Source organism: Hyla sarda, unplaced genomic scaffold (genome assembly GCF_029499605.1).
Source record: "Hyla sarda isolate aHylSar1 unplaced genomic scaffold, aHylSar1.hap1 scaffold_2075, whole genome shotgun sequence".
Taxonomy (NCBI): domain Eukaryota; kingdom Metazoa; phylum Chordata; class Amphibia; order Anura; family Hylidae; genus Hyla; species Hyla sarda.
The window spans coordinates 38,816-55,030 of record NW_026608739.1 but is presented as its reverse complement, the minus strand read 5'-3'; the positions used below and the strand labels follow the sequence as shown (position 1 = coordinate 55,030).

At 46.0% G+C, this 16,215-nt stretch overlaps 7 non-coding genes across 7 annotated transcripts; all 7 read right to left on the bottom strand.

The window, feature by feature from the left end:
• Positions 1-1,314: 1,314 nt before the first annotated feature.
• On the bottom strand, positions 1,315-1,506 carry LOC130318820 (U2 spliceosomal RNA). Its single transcript, XR_008865272.1, has one exon. It is a non-coding gene; the product is annotated as a U2 spliceosomal RNA (small nuclear RNA).
• Positions 1,507-3,590: 2,084 nt separating this feature from the next.
• On the bottom strand, positions 3,591-3,781 carry LOC130318821 (U2 spliceosomal RNA). Its single transcript, XR_008865273.1, has one exon. It is a non-coding gene; the product is annotated as a U2 spliceosomal RNA (small nuclear RNA).
• Positions 3,782-5,886: 2,105 nt separating this feature from the next.
• On the bottom strand, positions 5,887-6,077 carry LOC130318818 (U2 spliceosomal RNA). The gene has a single exon (XR_008865270.1). It is a non-coding gene; the product is annotated as a U2 spliceosomal RNA (small nuclear RNA).
• Positions 6,078-8,164: 2,087 nt separating this feature from the next.
• Positions 8,165-8,355, bottom strand: LOC130318817 (U2 spliceosomal RNA). The gene has a single exon (XR_008865269.1). It is a non-coding gene; the product is annotated as a U2 spliceosomal RNA (small nuclear RNA).
• A 2,088-nt stretch (positions 8,356-10,443) lies between these two features.
• LOC130318815 (U2 spliceosomal RNA) lies at positions 10,444-10,634 on the bottom strand. Its single transcript, XR_008865268.1, has one exon. It is a non-coding gene; the product is annotated as a U2 spliceosomal RNA (small nuclear RNA).
• Positions 10,635-12,744: 2,110 nt separating this feature from the next.
• On the bottom strand, positions 12,745-12,935 carry LOC130318814 (U2 spliceosomal RNA). Its single transcript, XR_008865267.1, has one exon. It is a non-coding gene; the product is annotated as a U2 spliceosomal RNA (small nuclear RNA).
• Positions 12,936-15,022: 2,087 nt separating this feature from the next.
• Positions 15,023-15,213, bottom strand: LOC130318813 (U2 spliceosomal RNA). The gene has a single exon (XR_008865266.1). It is a non-coding gene; the product is annotated as a U2 spliceosomal RNA (small nuclear RNA).
• Between the last annotated feature and the right edge of the window lie 1,002 nt (positions 15,214-16,215).

Sequence of the window (16,215 nt, the reverse complement as noted above, 5' to 3'; positions counted from 1 at the left end):
AGTGCTAAGGCTCCTGGGCCTGGACACAGCAGCGGCTGCAATATCTCAACGGAGAATACGTTTATATCTATGTGTGTGTGTGCGCATATATATATATATATATATATATTATATATATATATATATATATTTCTCCGCCGAAATCACTTTTAAACCCATTTCCACCTTTTTTTTCCCTTCTCTTCCTCTTACTTTTTTTTCACGTTTTTTTTACGTTTTTCTCCTTTTCGCCTCTTTTCTGGGCGTATTATTCTTCTTTTTCTTCTTTTTTTTCGTCTAATGCATACCCCATCAGTGCAGCAATGCTTATTCAATACCGCCAGCAGATGGAGACACTGGGGGATAATTTTCTAAGGATTTATACTGATTTTTCCTGTCTGAATTTGTCCGCACAGAAAGTTGCAGGCCAAATATGTGTGACATTTCTGCGACTTTAGCTTCTAGAGCATTTTTACAACATTATACATAGGTGCTGAATACATAAAAAGCGACTGTTCAGCGACAGACAAGTCGCATCGGCTGAAAGTAGGCCAGAATGTCAGTCCATGTTGGAGCAGGTTTAGATACAGTCTAAAGCATAGATCTCAAAGTCTGTGCACAGAATTTAGCAAGGGCCCTCGCACCTTCTGATGCATCAGGTAGGTGCACAATAGCATAGCCTAACCCTCTGTACTTTGGTCTATATTGATGCGGGGACATAGACAGCCAGCTGATGACCAATCCATTAGTGCAATGGATGGCTGGAAGCATTTGTCTTTGCCTTTGCAATACCACAGAAGCAATGCATGGTCAATGTACAGCAATGACACACCTGTGTGAACAGCCAGGAGACCCCCCCCCCCCCCCCCCCATGTTATGTTACATAGTTACATAGTTAGTACGGTCGAAAAAAAGACATATGTCCATCAAGTTCAACCAGGGAATTAAGGGGTAGGGGTGTGGCGCGATATTGGGGAAGGATGAGATTTTATATTTCTTCATAAGCATTAATCTTATTTTGTCAATTAGGAACATTCAGCACCCACCCGCTATCAAGGGCAGCTGCCTATCATGTCATGCCCTACCTGCACAGGTGTGCTGGCTACTCAAATGATCCAATTAAGGGAGGCCATTTAGTCAGCAGCAGCAGAAGTCCTGTGCCTGGACGCTCCCAACAGCGGCCAGACACAAGCAGAAGCAGAAGCAGCAGCAGCACCACCTTTTGTTTTTTGGCTGCAGCAGCAGCAGCAGCAAGGCCCACAGGGCTGGCTAGCTGGCTAGCCAGCAAGCAGGTAGCAATGAAAGTAGGAATCTTTCTTTTTAAACCCTGTAAGGGGGTGGTGCACTGTACCCGAAGATACTGCCATATCGGGTCAATGCATAGGGCGACGGAAGCAAGCTTCGAAATCGGCCCCCGTTCTCAAAAATCCATTTAATATATGGTCCCCAGATAGGGGACGTATCAGATATTAAAACTGATAAGAACAGATACTACACTTGATCTTAGCCAAAAGGCCGAGAAGCGATAACCGTGAAAGGGGCGGGCCCAACAAGGTCCCCTTCATGGGCACTATCACTGCTTGCTGTCAGGGAGGCTGCCAGACAATTTTCCATGCACACTCTGGGCTGGGGGGCAGTCACCACCAGTACACACAGCAGAACCTAAACCCATACCATTATTGCTAAGCAGCAAGACAGGGGCCCATTGCACTCCCACGGGGCCTTTTTTAAATGCAATCCATAACCCGGATTTGCCAGGAACCCTTCTTACTCCTCCTACTTGCATGTGACACTGGGCTTAGGATCTGCATAGGAAACACACACACAAGCACACACCTACCTTTGTTGCCTGCAGATGCCTCCTTGGCTGTCCCCAAACGGTATCAAACCAACACCCACGGGAAGCTGTAAGCATAGAGGACATGCCTGCACCCCATTGGACTTACCTGTGTGGGTTAAATCCGGGTTATTTGACAACCTATGGCGGTGATGGTTCTGCTCAGGCAGAGCAGTGCTGATGCTCCTCATAAAGCTGTCGCTGCTGTGAAGGTTCTAGGTGACATCACAAATCCCTATGGTTACATACACAACAAAGCTGGGTTGTTGTTGTTTACACTCTGCAAGGCCTGTGGAAGTGAGTGACATCATAGCACTGTAGTTCTGAGGGTTCAAGATGGATGCAACAATCTCCTGTTGCTTCTATGAAGGCCGTAATAGACGACATCACCAAACAGCTCCATAGTCACATACACAGCAAAGGAGAGATGTTGTTTACACCTAGTGATGTCAGTGGTATTGAGTGACATCAACAGCACAGTGCTAAGGCTCCTGGGCCTGGACACAGCAGCGGCTGCAATATCTCAACGGAGAATACGTTTATATCTATGTGTGTGTGTGCGCATATATATATATATATATATATATATATATATATATATTTCTCCGCCGAAATCACTTTTAAACCCATTTCCACCTTTTTTTCCCTTCTCTTCCTCTTACTTTTTTTTCACGTTTTTTTACGTTTTTCTCCTTTTCGCCTCTTTTCTGGGCGTATTATTCTTCTTTTTCTTCTTTTTTTTTCGTCTAATGCATACCCCATCAGTGCAGCAATGCTTATTCAATACCGCCAGCAGATGGAGACACTGGGGGATAATTTTCTAAGGATTTATACTGATTTTTCCTGTCTGAATTTGTCGCACAGAAAGTTGCAGGCCAAATATGTGTGACATTTCTGCGACTTTAGCTTCTAGAGCATTTTTACAACATTATACATAGGTGCTGAATACATAAAAAGCGACTGTTCAGCGACAGACAAGTCGCATTCGGCTGAAAGTAGGCCAGAATGTCAGTCCATGTTGGAGCAGGTTTAGATACAGTCTAAAGCATAGATCTCAAAGTCTGTGCACAGAATTTAGCAAGGGCCTCGCACCTTCTGATGCATCAGGTAGGTGCACAATAGCATAGCCTAACCCTCTGTACTTTGGTCTATATTGATGCGGGACATAGACAGCCAGCTGATGACCAATCCATTAGTGCAATGGATGGCTGGAAGCATTTGTCTTTGCCTTTGCAATACCACAGAAGCAATGCATGGTCAATGTACAGCAATGACACACCTGTGTGAACAGCCAGGAGACCCCCCCCCCCCCCCCCCATGTTATGTTACATAGTTACATAGTTAGTACGGTCGAAAAAGACATATGTCCATCAAGTTCAACCAGGGGAATTAAGGGGTAGGGGTGTGGCGCGATATTGGGGAAGGGATGAGATTTTATATTTCTTCATAAGCATTAATCTTATTTTGTCAATTAGGAACATTCAGCACCCACCCGCTATCAAGGCAGCTGCCTATCATGTCATGCCCTACCTGCACAGGTGTGCTGGCTACTCAAATGATCCAATTAAGGAGGCCATTTAGTCAGCAGCAGCAGAAGTCCTGTGCCTGGACGCTCCAACAGGGGCCAGACACAAGCAGAAGCAGCAGAAGCAGCAGCAGCACCACCTTTTGTTTTTTGGCTGCAGCAGCAGCAAGGCCCACAGGGCTGGCTAGCTGGCTAGCCAGCAAGCAGGTAGCAATGAAAGTAGGAATCTTTCTTTTTAACCCTGTAAGGGGGTGGTGCACTGTACCCGAAGATACTGCCATATCGGGTCAATGCATAGGGCGACGGAAGCAAGCTTCGAAATCGGCCCCCGTTCTCAAAAATCCATTTTAATATATGGTCCCCAGATAGGGGACGTATCAGATATTAAACTGATAAGAACAGATACTACACTTGATCTTAGCCAAAAGCCGAGAAGCGATAACCGTGAAAGGGCGGGCCCAACAAGGTCCCCTTCATGGGCACTATCACTGCTTGCTGTCAGGGAGGCTGCCAGACAATTTTCCATGCACACTCTGGGCTGGGGGGCAGTCAACCACCAGTACACACAGCAGAACCTAAACCCATACCATTATTGCTAAGCAGCAAGACAGGGGCCCATTGCACTCCCACGGGGCCTTTTTAAATGCAATCCATAACCCGGATTTGCCAGGAACCCTTCTTACTCCTCCTACTTGCATGTGACACTGGGCTTAGGATCTGCATAGGAAACACACACACAAGCACACACCTACCTTTGTTGCCTGCAGATGCCTCCTTGGCTGTCCCCAAACGGTATCAAACCAACACCCACGGGAAGCTGTAAGCATAGAGGACATGCCTGCACCCCATTGGACTTACCTGTGTGGGTTAAATCCGGGTTATTTGACAACCTATGGCGGTGATGGTTCTGCTCAGGCAGAGCAGTGCTGATGCTCCTCATAAAGCTGTCGCTGCTGTGAAGGTTCTAGGTGACATCACAAATCCCTATGGTTACATACACAACAAAGCTGGGTTGTTGTTGTTTACACTCTGCAAGGCCTGTGGAAGTGAGTGACATCATAGCACTGTAGTTCTGAGGGTTCAAGATGGATGCAACAATCTCCTGTTGCTTCTATGAAGGCCGTAATAGACGACATCACCAAACAGCTCCATAGTCACATACACAGCAAAGGAGAGATGTTGTTTACACCTAGTGATGTCAGTGGTATTGAGTGACATCACAGCACAGTGCTAAGGCTCCTGGGCCTGGACACAGCAGCGGCTGCAATATCTCAACGGAGAATACGTTTATATCTATGTGTGTGTGTGCGCATATATATATATATATATATATATATATATATATATATATATATATATATATATTTCTCCGCCGAAATCACTTTTAAACCCATTTCCACCTTTTTTTCCCTTCTCTTCCTCTTACTTTTTTTTCACGTTTTTTTACGTTTTTCTCCTTTTCGCCTCTTTTCTGGGCGTATTATTCTTCTTTTTCTTCTTTTTTTTCGTCTAATGCATACCCCATCAGTGCAGCAATGCTTATTCAATACCGCCAGCAGATGGAGACACTGGGGGATAATTTTCTAAGGATTTATACTGATTTTTCCTGTCTGAATTTGTCGCACAGAAAGTTGCAGGCCAAATATGTGTGACATTTCTGCGACTTTAGCTTCTAGAGCATTTTTACAACATTATACATAGGTGCTGAATACATAAAAAGCGACTGTTCAGCGACAGACAAGTCGCATCGGCTGAAAGTAGGCCAGAATGTCAGTCCATGTTGGAGCAGGTTTAGATACAGTCTAAAGCATAGATCTCAAAGTCTGTGCACAGAATTTAGCAAGGGCCTCGCACCTTCTGATGCATCAGGTAGGTGCACAATAGCATAGCCTAACCCTCTGTACTTTGGTCTATATTGATGCGGGACATAGACAGCCAGCTGATGACCAATCCATTAGTGCAATGGATGGCTGGAAGCATTTGTCTTTGCCTTTGCAATACCACAGAAGCAATGCATGGTCAATGTACAGCAATGACACACCTGTGTGAACAGCCAGGAGACCCCCCCCCCCCCCCCCCCCCATGTTATGTTACATAGTTACATAGTTAGTACGGTCGAAAAAAGACATATGTCCATCAAGTTCAACCAGGGAATTAAGGGGTAGGGGTGTGGCGCGATATTGGGGAAGGGATGAGATTTTATATTTCTTCATAAGCATTAATCTTATTTTGTCAATTAGGAACATTCAGCACCCACCCGCTATCAAGGCAGCTGCCTATCATGTCATGCCCTACCTGCACAGGTGTGCTGGCTACTCAAATGATCCAATTAAGGAGGCCATTTAGTCAGCAGCAGCAGAAGTCCTGTGCCTGGACGCTCCAACAGGGGCCAGACACAAGCAGAAGCAGAAGCAGCAGAAGCAGCAGCAGCACCACCTTTTGTTTTTTGGCTGCAGCAGCAGCAAGGCCCACAGGGCTGGCTAGCTGGCTAGCCAGCAAGCAGGTAGCAATGAAAGTAGGAATCTTTCTTTTTAACCCTGTAAGGGGGTGGTGCACTGTACCCGAAGATACTGCCATATCGGGTCAATGCATAGGGCGACGGAAGCAAGCTTCGAAATCGGCCCCCGTTCTCAAAAATCCATTTAATATATGGTCCCCAGATAGGGGACGTATCAGATATTAAACTGATAAGAACAGATACTACACTTGATCTTAGCCAAAAGGCCGAGAAGCGATAACCGTGAAAGGGGCGGGCCCAACAAGGTCCCCTTCATGGGCACTATCACTGCTTGCTGTCAGGGAGGCTGCCAGACAATTTTCCATGCACACTCTGGGCTGGGGGGCAGTCAACCACCAGTACACACAGCAGAACCTAAACCCATACCATTATTGCTAAGCAGCAAGACAGGGGCCCATTGCACTCCCACGGGGCCTTTTTAAATGCAATCCATAACCCGGATTTGCCAGGAACCCTTCTTACTCCTCCTACTTGCATGTGACACTGGGCTTAGGATCTGCATAGGAAACACACACACAAGCACACACCTACCTTTGTTGCCTGCAGATGCCTCCTTGGCTGTCCCCAAACGGTATCAAACCAACACCCACGGGAAGCTGTAAGCATAGAGGACATGCCTGCACCCCATTGGACTTACCTGTGTGGGTTAAATCCGGGTTATTTGACAACCTATGGCGGTGATGGTTCTGCTCAGGCAGAGCAGTGCTGATGCTCCTCATAAAGCTGTCGCTGCTGTGAAGGTTCTAGGTGACATCACAAATCCCTATGGTTACATACACAACAAAGCTGGGTTGTTGTTGTTTACACTCTGCAAGGCCTGTGGAAGTGAGTGACATCATAGCACTGTAGTTCTGAGGGTTCAAGATGGATGCAACAATCTCCTGTTGCTTCTATGAAGGCCGTAATAGACGACATCACCAAACAGCTCCATAGTCACATACACAGCAAAGGAGAGATGTTGTTTACACCTAGTGATGTCAGTGGTATTGAGTGACATCACAGCACAGTGCTAAGGCTCCTGGGCCTGGACACAGCAGCGGCTGCAATATCTCAACGGAGAATACGTTTATATCTATGTGTGTGTGTGCGCATATATATATATATATATATATATATATATATATATATATATATATTTCTCCGCCGAAATCACTTTTAAACCCATTTCCACCTTTTTTTCCCTTCTCTTCCTCTTACTTTTTTTTCACGTTTTTTTACGTTTTTCTCCTTTTCGCCTCTTTTCTGGGCGTATTATTCTTCTTTTTCTTCTTTTTTTTCGTCTAATGCATACCCCATCAGTGCAGCAATGCTTATTCAATACCGCCAGCAGATGGAGACACTGGGGGATAATTTTCTAAGGATTTATACTGATTTTTCCTGTCTGAATTTGTCGCACAGAAAGTTGCAGGCCAAATATGTGTGACATTTCTGCGACTTTAGCTTCTAGAGCATTTTTACAACATTATACATAGGTGCTGAATACATAAAAAGCGACTGTTCAGCGACAGACAAGTCGCATCGGCTGAAAGTAGGCCAGAATGTCAGTCCATGTTGGAGCAGGTTTAGATACAGTCTAAAGCATAGATCTCAAAGTCTGTGCACAGAATTTAGCAAGGGCCTCGCACCTTCTGATGCATCAGGTAGGTGCACAATAGCATAGCCTAACCCTCTGTACTTTGGTCTATGCGGGACATAGACAGCCAGCTGATGACCAATCCATTAGTGCAATGGATGGCTGGAAGCATTTGTCTTTGCCTTTGCAATACCACAGAAGCAATGCATGGTCAATGTACAGCAATGACACACCTGTGTGAACAGCCAGGAGACCCCCCCCCCCCCCCCATGTTATGTTACATAGTTACATAGTTAGTACGGTCGAAAAAAGACATATGTCCATCAAGTTCAACCAGGGAATTAAGGGGTAGGGGTGTGGCGCGATATTGGGGAAGGGATGAGATTTTATATTTCTTCATAAGCATTAATCTTATTTTGTCAATTAGGAACATTCAGCACCCACCCGCTATCAAGGCAGCTGCCTATCATGTCATGCCCTACCTGCACAGGTGTGCTGGCTACTCAAATGATCCAATTAAGGAGGCCATTTAGTCAGCAGCAGCAGAAGTCCTGTGCCTGGACGCTCCAACAGGGGCCAGACACAAGCAGAAGCAGAAGCAGCAGAAGCAGCAGCAGCACCACCTTTTGTTTTTTGGCTGCAGCAGCAGCAAGGCCCACAGGGCTGGCTAGCTGGCTAGCCAGCAAGCAGGTAGCAATGAAAGTAGGAATCTTTCTTTTTAACCCTGTAAGGGGGTGGTGCACTGTACCCGAAGATACTGCCATATCGGGTCAATGCATAGGGCGACGGAAGCAAGCTTCGAAATCGGCCCCCGTTCTCAAAAATCCATTTAATATATGGTCCCCAGATAGGGGACGTATCAGATATTAAACTGATAAGAACAGATACTACACTTGATCTTAGCCAAAAGGCCGAGAAGCGATAACCGTGAAAGGGGCGGGCCCAACAAGGTCCCCTTCATGGGCACTATCACTGCTTGCTGTCAGGGAGGCTGCCAGACAATTTTCCATGCACACTCTGGGCTGGGGGGCAGTCAACCACCAGTACACACAGCAGAACCTAAACCCATACCATTATTGCTAAGCAGCAAGACAGGGGCCCATTGCACTCCCACGGGGCCTTTTTAAATGCAATCCATAACCCGGATTTGCCAGGAACCCTTCTTACTCCTCCTACTTGCATGTGACACTGGGCTTAGGATCTGCATAGGAAACACACACACAAGCACACACCTACCTTTGTTGCCTGCAGATGCCTCCTTGGCTGTCCCCAAACGGTATCAAACCAACACCCACGGGAAGCTGTAAGCATAGAGGACATGCCTGCACCCCATTGGACTTACCTGTGTGGGTTAAATCCGGGTTATTTGACAACCTATGGCGGTGATGGTTCTGCTCAGGCAGAGCAGTGCTGATGCTCCTCATAAAGCTGTCGCTGCTGTGAAGGTTCTAGGTGACATCACAAATCCCTATGCTTACATACACAACAAAGCTGGGTTGTTGTTGTTTACACTCTGCAAGGCCTGTGGAAGTGAGTGACATCATAGCACTGTAGTTCTGAGGGTTCAAGATGGATGCAACAATCTCCTGTTGCTTCTATGAAGGCCGTAATAGACGACATCACCAAACAGCTCCATAGTCACATACACAGCAAAGGAGAGATGTTGTTTACACCTAGTGATGTCAGTGGTATTGAGTGACATCACAGCACAGTGCTAAGGCTCCTGGGCCTGGACACAGCAGCGGCTGCAATATCTCAACGGAGAATACGTTTATATCTATGTGTGTGTGTGCGCATATATATATATATATATATATATATATATATATATATATATATTTCTCCGCCGAAATCACTTTTAAACCCATTTCCACCTTTTTTTCCCTTCTCTTCCTCTTACTTTTTTTTCACGTTTTTTTACGTTTTTCTCCTTTTCGCCTCTTTTCTGGGCGTATTATTCTTCTTTTTCTTCTTTTTTTTCGTCTAATGCATACCCCATCAGTGCAGCAATGCTTATTCAATACCGCCAGCAGATGGAGACACTGGGGGATAATTTTCTAAGGATTTATACTGATTTTTCCTGTCTGAATTTGTCGCACAGAAAGTTGCAGGCCAAATATGTGTGACATTTCTGCGACTTTAGCTTCTAGAGCATTTTTACAACATTATACATAGGTGCTGAATACATAAAAAGCGACTGTTCAGCGACAGACAAGTCGCATCGGCTGAAAGTAGGCCAGAATGTCAGTCCATGTTGGAGCAGGTTTAGATACAGTCTAAAGCATAGATCTCAAAGTCTGTGCACAGAATTTAGCAAGGGCCTCGCACCTTCTGATGCATCAGGTAGGTGCACAATAGCATAGCCTAACCCTCTGTACTTTGGTCTATATTGATGCGGGACATAGACAGCCAGCTGATGACCAATCCATTAGTGCAATGGATGGCTGGAAGCATTTGTCTTTGCCTTTGCAATACCACAGAAGCAATGCATGGTCAATGTACAGCAATGACACACCTGTGTGAACAGCCAGGAGACCCCCCCCCCCCCCCCCCCATGTTATGTTACATAGTTACATAGTTAGTACGGTCGAAAAAAGACATATGTCCATCAAGTTCAACCAGGGAATTAAGGGGTAGGGGTGTGGCGCGATATTGGGGAAGGGATGAGATTTTATATTTCTTCATAAGCATTAATCTTATTTTGTCAATTAGGAACATTCAGCACCCACCCGCTATCAAGGCAGCTGCCTATCATGTCATGCCCTACCTGCACAGGTGTGCTGGCTACTCAAATGATCCAATTAAGGAGGCCATTTAGTCAGCAGCAGCAGAAGTCCTGTGCCTGGACGCTCCAACAGGGGCCAGACACAAGCAGAAGCAGCAGAAGCAGCAGCAGCACCACCTTTTGTTTTTTGGCTGCAGCAGCAGCAAGGCCCACAGGGCTGGCTAGCTGGCTAGCCAGCAAGCAGGTAGCAATGAAAGTAGGAATCTTTCTTTTTAACCCTGTAAGGGGGTGGTGCACTGTACCCGAAGATACTGCCATATCGGGTCAATGCATAGGGCGACGGAAGCAAGCTTCGAAATCGGCCCCCGTTCTCAAAAATCCATTTAATATATGGTCCCCAGATAGGGGACGTATCAGATATTAAACTGATAAGAACAGATACTACACTTGATCTTAGCCAAAAGGCCGAGAAGCGATAACCGTGAAAGGGGCGGGCCCAACAAGGTCCCCTTCATGGGCACTATCACTGCTTGCTGTCAGGGAGGCTGCCAGACAATTTTCCATGCACACTCTGGGCTGGGGGGCAGTCAACCACCAGTACACACAGCAGAACCTAAACCCATACCATTATTGCTAAGCAGCAAGACAGGGGCCCATTGCACTCCCACGGGGCCTTTTTAAATGCAATCCATAACCCGGATTTGCCAGGAACCCTTCTTACTCCTCCTACTTGCATGTGACACTGGGCTTAGGATCTGCATAGGAAACACACACACAAGCACACACCTACCTTTGTTGCCTGCAGATGCCTCCTTGGCTGTCCCCAAACGGTATCAAACCAACACCCACGGGAAGCTGTAAGCATAGAGGACATGCCTGCACCCCATTGGACTTACCTGTGTGGGTTAAATCCGGGTTATTTGACAACCTATGGCGGTGATGGTTCTGCTCAGGCAGAGCAGTGCTGATGCTCCTCATAAAGCTGTCGCTGCTGTGAAGGTTCTAGGTGACATCACAAATCCCTATGGTTACATACACAACAAAGCTGGGTTGTTGTTGTTTACACTCTGCAAGGCCTGTGGAAGTGAGTGACATCATAGCACTGTAGTTCTGAGGGTTCAAGATGGATGCAACAATCTCCTGTTGCTTCTATGAAGGCCGTAATAGACGACATCACCAAACAGCTCCATAGTCACATACACAGCAAAGGAGAGATGTTGTTTACACCTAGTGATGTCAGTGGTATTGAGTGACATCACAGCACAGTGCTAAGGCTCCTGGGCCTGGACACAGCAGCGGCTGCAATATCTCAACGGAGAATACGTTTATATCTATGTGTGTGTGTGCGCATATATATATATATATATATATATATATATATATATATATATATATATATATATATATTTCTCCGCCGAAATCACTTTTAAACCCATTTCCACCTTTTTTTCCCTTCTCTTCCTCTTACTTTTTTTTCACGTTTTTTTACGTTTTTCTCCTTTTCGCCTCTTTTCTGGGCGTATTATTCTTCTTTTTCTTCTTTTTTTTCGTCTAATGCATACCCCATCAGTGCAGCAATGCTTATTCAATACCGCCAGCAGATGGAGACACTGGGGGATAATTTTCTAAGGATTTATACTGATTTTTCCTGTCTGAATTTGTCGCACAGAAAGTTGCAGGCCAAATATGTGTGACATTTCTGCGACTTTAGCTTCTAGAGCATTTTTACAACATTATACATAGGTGCTGAATACATAAAAAGCGACTGTTCAGCGACAGACAAGTCGCATCGGCTGAAAGTAGGCCAGAATGTCAGTCCATGTTGGAGCAGGTTTAGATACAGTCTAAAGCATAGATCTCAAAGTCTGTGCACAGAATTTAGCAAGGGCCTCGCACCTTCTGATGCATCAGGTAGGTGCACAATAGCATAGCCTAACCCTCTGTACTTTGGTCTATATTGATGCGGGACATAGACAGCCAGCTGATGACCAATCCATTAGTGCAATGGATGGCTGGAAGCATTTGTCTTTGCCTTTGCAATACCACAGAAGCAATGCATGGTCAATGTACAGCAATGACACACCTGTGTGAACAGCCAGGAGACCCCCCCCCCCCCCCCCCCCCATGTTATGTTACATAGTTACATAGTTAGTACGGTCGAAAAAAGACATATGTCCATCAAGTTCAACCAGGGAATTAAGGGGTAGGGGTGTGGCGCGATATTGGGGAAGGGATGAGATTTTATATTTCTTCATAAGCATTAATCTTATTTTGTCAATTAGGAACATTCAGCACCCACCCGCTATCAAGGCAGCTGCCTATCATGTCATGCCCTACCTGCACAGGTGTGCTGGCTACTCAAATGATCCAATTAAGGAGGCCATTTAGTCAGCAGCAGCAGAAGTCCTGTGCCTGGACGCTCCAACAGGGGCCAGACACAAGCAGAAGCAGAAGCAGCAGAAGCAGCAGCAGCACCACCTTTTGTTTTTTGGCTGCAGCAGCAGCAAGGCCCACAGGGCTGGCTAGCTGGCTAGCCAGCAAGCAGGTAGCAATGAAAGTAGGAATCTTTCTTTTTAACCCTGTAAGGGGGTGGTGCACTGTACCCGAAGATACTGCCATATCGGGTCAATGCATAGGGCGACGGAAGCAAGCTTCGAAATCGGCCCCCGTTCTCAAAAATCCATTTAATATATGGTCCCCAGATAGGGGACGTATCAGATATTAAACTGATAAGAACAGATACTACACTTGATCTTAGCCAAAAGGCCGAGAAGCGATAACCGTGAAAGGGGCGGGCCCAACAAGGTCCCCTTCATGGGCACTATCACTGCTTGCTGTCAGGGAGGCTGCCAGACAATTTTCCATGCACACTCTGGGCTGGGGGGCAGTCAACCACCAGTACACACAGCAGAACCTAAACCCATACCATTATTGCTAAGCAGCAAGACAGGGGCCCATTGCACTCCCACGGGGCCTTTTTAAATGCAATCCATAACCCGGATTTGCCAGGAACCCTTCTTACTCCTCCTACTTGCATGTGACACTGGGCTTAGGATCTGCATAGGAAACACACACACAAGCACACACCTACCTTTGTTGCCTGCAGATGCCTCCTTGGCTGTCCCCAAACGGTATCAAACCAACACCCACGGGAAGCTGTAAGCATAGAGGACATGCCTGCACCCCATTGGACTTACCTGTGTGGGTTAAATCCGGGTTATTTGACAACCTATGGCGGTGATGGTTCTGCTCAGGCAGAGCAGTGCTGATGCTCCTCATAAAGCTGTCGCTGCTGTGAAGGTTCTAGGTGACATCACAAATCCCTATGGTTACATACACAACAAAGCTGGGTTGTTGTTGTTTACACTCTGCAAGGCCTGTGGAAGTGAGTGACATCATAGCACTGTAGTTCTGAGGGTTCAAGATGGATGCAACAATCTCCTGTTGCTTCTATGAAGGCCGTAATAGACGACATCACCAAACAGCTCCATAGTCACATACACAGCAAAGGAGAGATGTTGTTTACACCTAGTGATGTCAGTGGTATTGAGTGACATCACAGCACAGTGCTAAGGCTCCTGGGCCTGGACACAGCAGCGGCTGCAATATCTCAACGGAGAATACGTTTATATCTATGTGTGTGTGTGCGCATATATATATATATATATATATATATATATATATATATATATATATTTCTCCGCCGAAATCACTTTTAAACCCATTTCCACCTTTTTTTCCCTTCTCTTCCTCTTACTTTTTTTTCACGTTTTTTTACGTTTTTCTCCTTTTCGCCTCTTTTCTGGGCGTATTATTCTTCTTTTTCTTCTTTTTTTTCGTCTAATGCATACCCCATCAGTGCAGCAATGCTTATTCAATACCGCCAGCAGATGGAGACACTGGGGGATAATTTTCTAAGGATTTATACTGATTTTTCCTGTCTGAATTTGTCGCACAGAAAGTTGCAGGCCAAATATGTGTGACATTTCTGCGACTTTAGCTTCTAGAGCATTTTTACAACATTATACATAGGTGCTGAATACATAAAAAGCGACTGTTCAGCGACAGACAAGTCGCATCGGCTGAAAGTAGGCCAGAATGTCAGTCCATGTTGGAGCAGGTTTAGATACAGTCTAAAGCATAGATCTCAAAGTCTGTGCACAGAATTTAGCAAGGGCCTCGCACCTTCTGATGCATCAGGTAGGTGCACAATAGCATAGCCTAACCCTCTGTACTTTGGTCTATATTGATGCGGGACATAGACAGCCAGCTGATGACCAATCCATTAGTGCAATGGATGGCTGGAAGCATTTGTCTTTGCCTTTGCAATACCACAGAAGCAATGCATGGTCAATGTACAGCAATGACACACCTGTGTGAACAGCCAGGAGACCCCCCCCCCCCCCCCATGTTATGTTACATAGTTACATAGTTAGTACGGTCGAAAAAAGACATATGTCCATCAAGTTCAACCAGGGAATTAAGGGGTAGGGGTGTGGCGCGATATTGGGGAAGGGATGAGATTTTATATTTCTTCATAAGCATTAATCTTATTTTGTCAATTAGGAACATTCAGCACCCACCCGCTATCAAGGCAGCTGCCTATCATGTCATGCCCTACCTGCACAGGTGTGCTGGCTACTCAAATGATCCAATTAAGGAGGCCATTTAGTCAGCAGCAGCAGAAGTCCTGTGCCTGGACGCTCCAACAGGGGCCAGACACAAGCAGAAGCAGCAGAAGCAGCAGCAGCACCACCTTTTGTTTTTTGGCTGCAGCAGCAGCAAGGCCCACAGGGCTGGCTAGCTGGCTAGCCAGCAAGCAGGTAGCAATGAAAGTAGGAATCTTTCTTTTTAACCCTGTAAGGGGGTGGTGCACTGTACCCGAAGATACTGCCATATCGGGTCAATGCATAGGGCGACGGAAGCAAGCTTCGAAATCGGCCCCCGTTCTCAAAAATCCATTTAATATATGGTCCCCAGATAGGGGACGTATCAGATATTAAACTGATAAGAACAGATACTACACTTGATCTTAGCCAAAAGGCCGAGAAGCGATAACCGTGAAAGGGGCGGGCCCAACAAGGTCCCCTTCATGGGCACTATCACTGCTTGCTGTCAGGGAGGCTGCCAGACAATTTTCCATGCACACTCTGGGCTGGGGGGCAGTCAACCACCAGTACACACAGCAGAACCTAAACCCATACCATTATTGCTAAGCAGCAAGACAGGGGCCCATTGCACTCCCACGGGGCCTTTTTAAATGCAATCCATAACCCGGATTTGCCAGGAACCCTTCTTACTCCTCCTACTTGCATGTGACACTGGGCTTAGGATCTGCATAGGAAACACACACACAAGCACACACCTACCTTTGTTGCCTGCAGATGCCTCCTTGGCTGTCCCCAAACGGTATCAAACCAACACCCACGGGAAGCTGTAAGCATAGAGGACATGCCTGCACCCCATTGGACTTACCTGTGTGGGTTAAATCCGGGTTATTTGACAACCTATGGCGGTGATGGTTCTGCTCAGGCAGAGCAGTGCTGATGCTCCTCATAAAGCTGTCGCTGCTGTGAAGGTTCTAGGTGACATCACAAATCCCTATGCTTACATACACAACAAAGCTGGGTTGTTGTTGTTTACACTCTGCAAGGCCTGTGGAAGTGAGTGACATCATAGCACTGTAGTTCTGAGGGTTCAAGATGGATGCAACAATCTCCTGTTGCTTCTATGAAGGCCGTAATAGACGACATCACCAAACAGCTCCATAGTCACATACACAGCAAAGGAGAGATGTTGTTTACACCTAGTGATGTCAGTGGTATTGAGTGACATCACAGCACAGTGCTAAGGCTCCTGGGCCTGGACACAGCAGCGGCTGCAATATCTCAACGGAGAATACGTTTATATCTATGTGTGTGTGTGCGCATATATATATATATATATATATATATATATATATATATATATATTTCTCCGCCGAAATCACTTTTAAACCCATTTCCACCTTTTTTTCCCTTCTCTTCCTCTTACTTTTTTTTCACGTTTTTTTACGTTT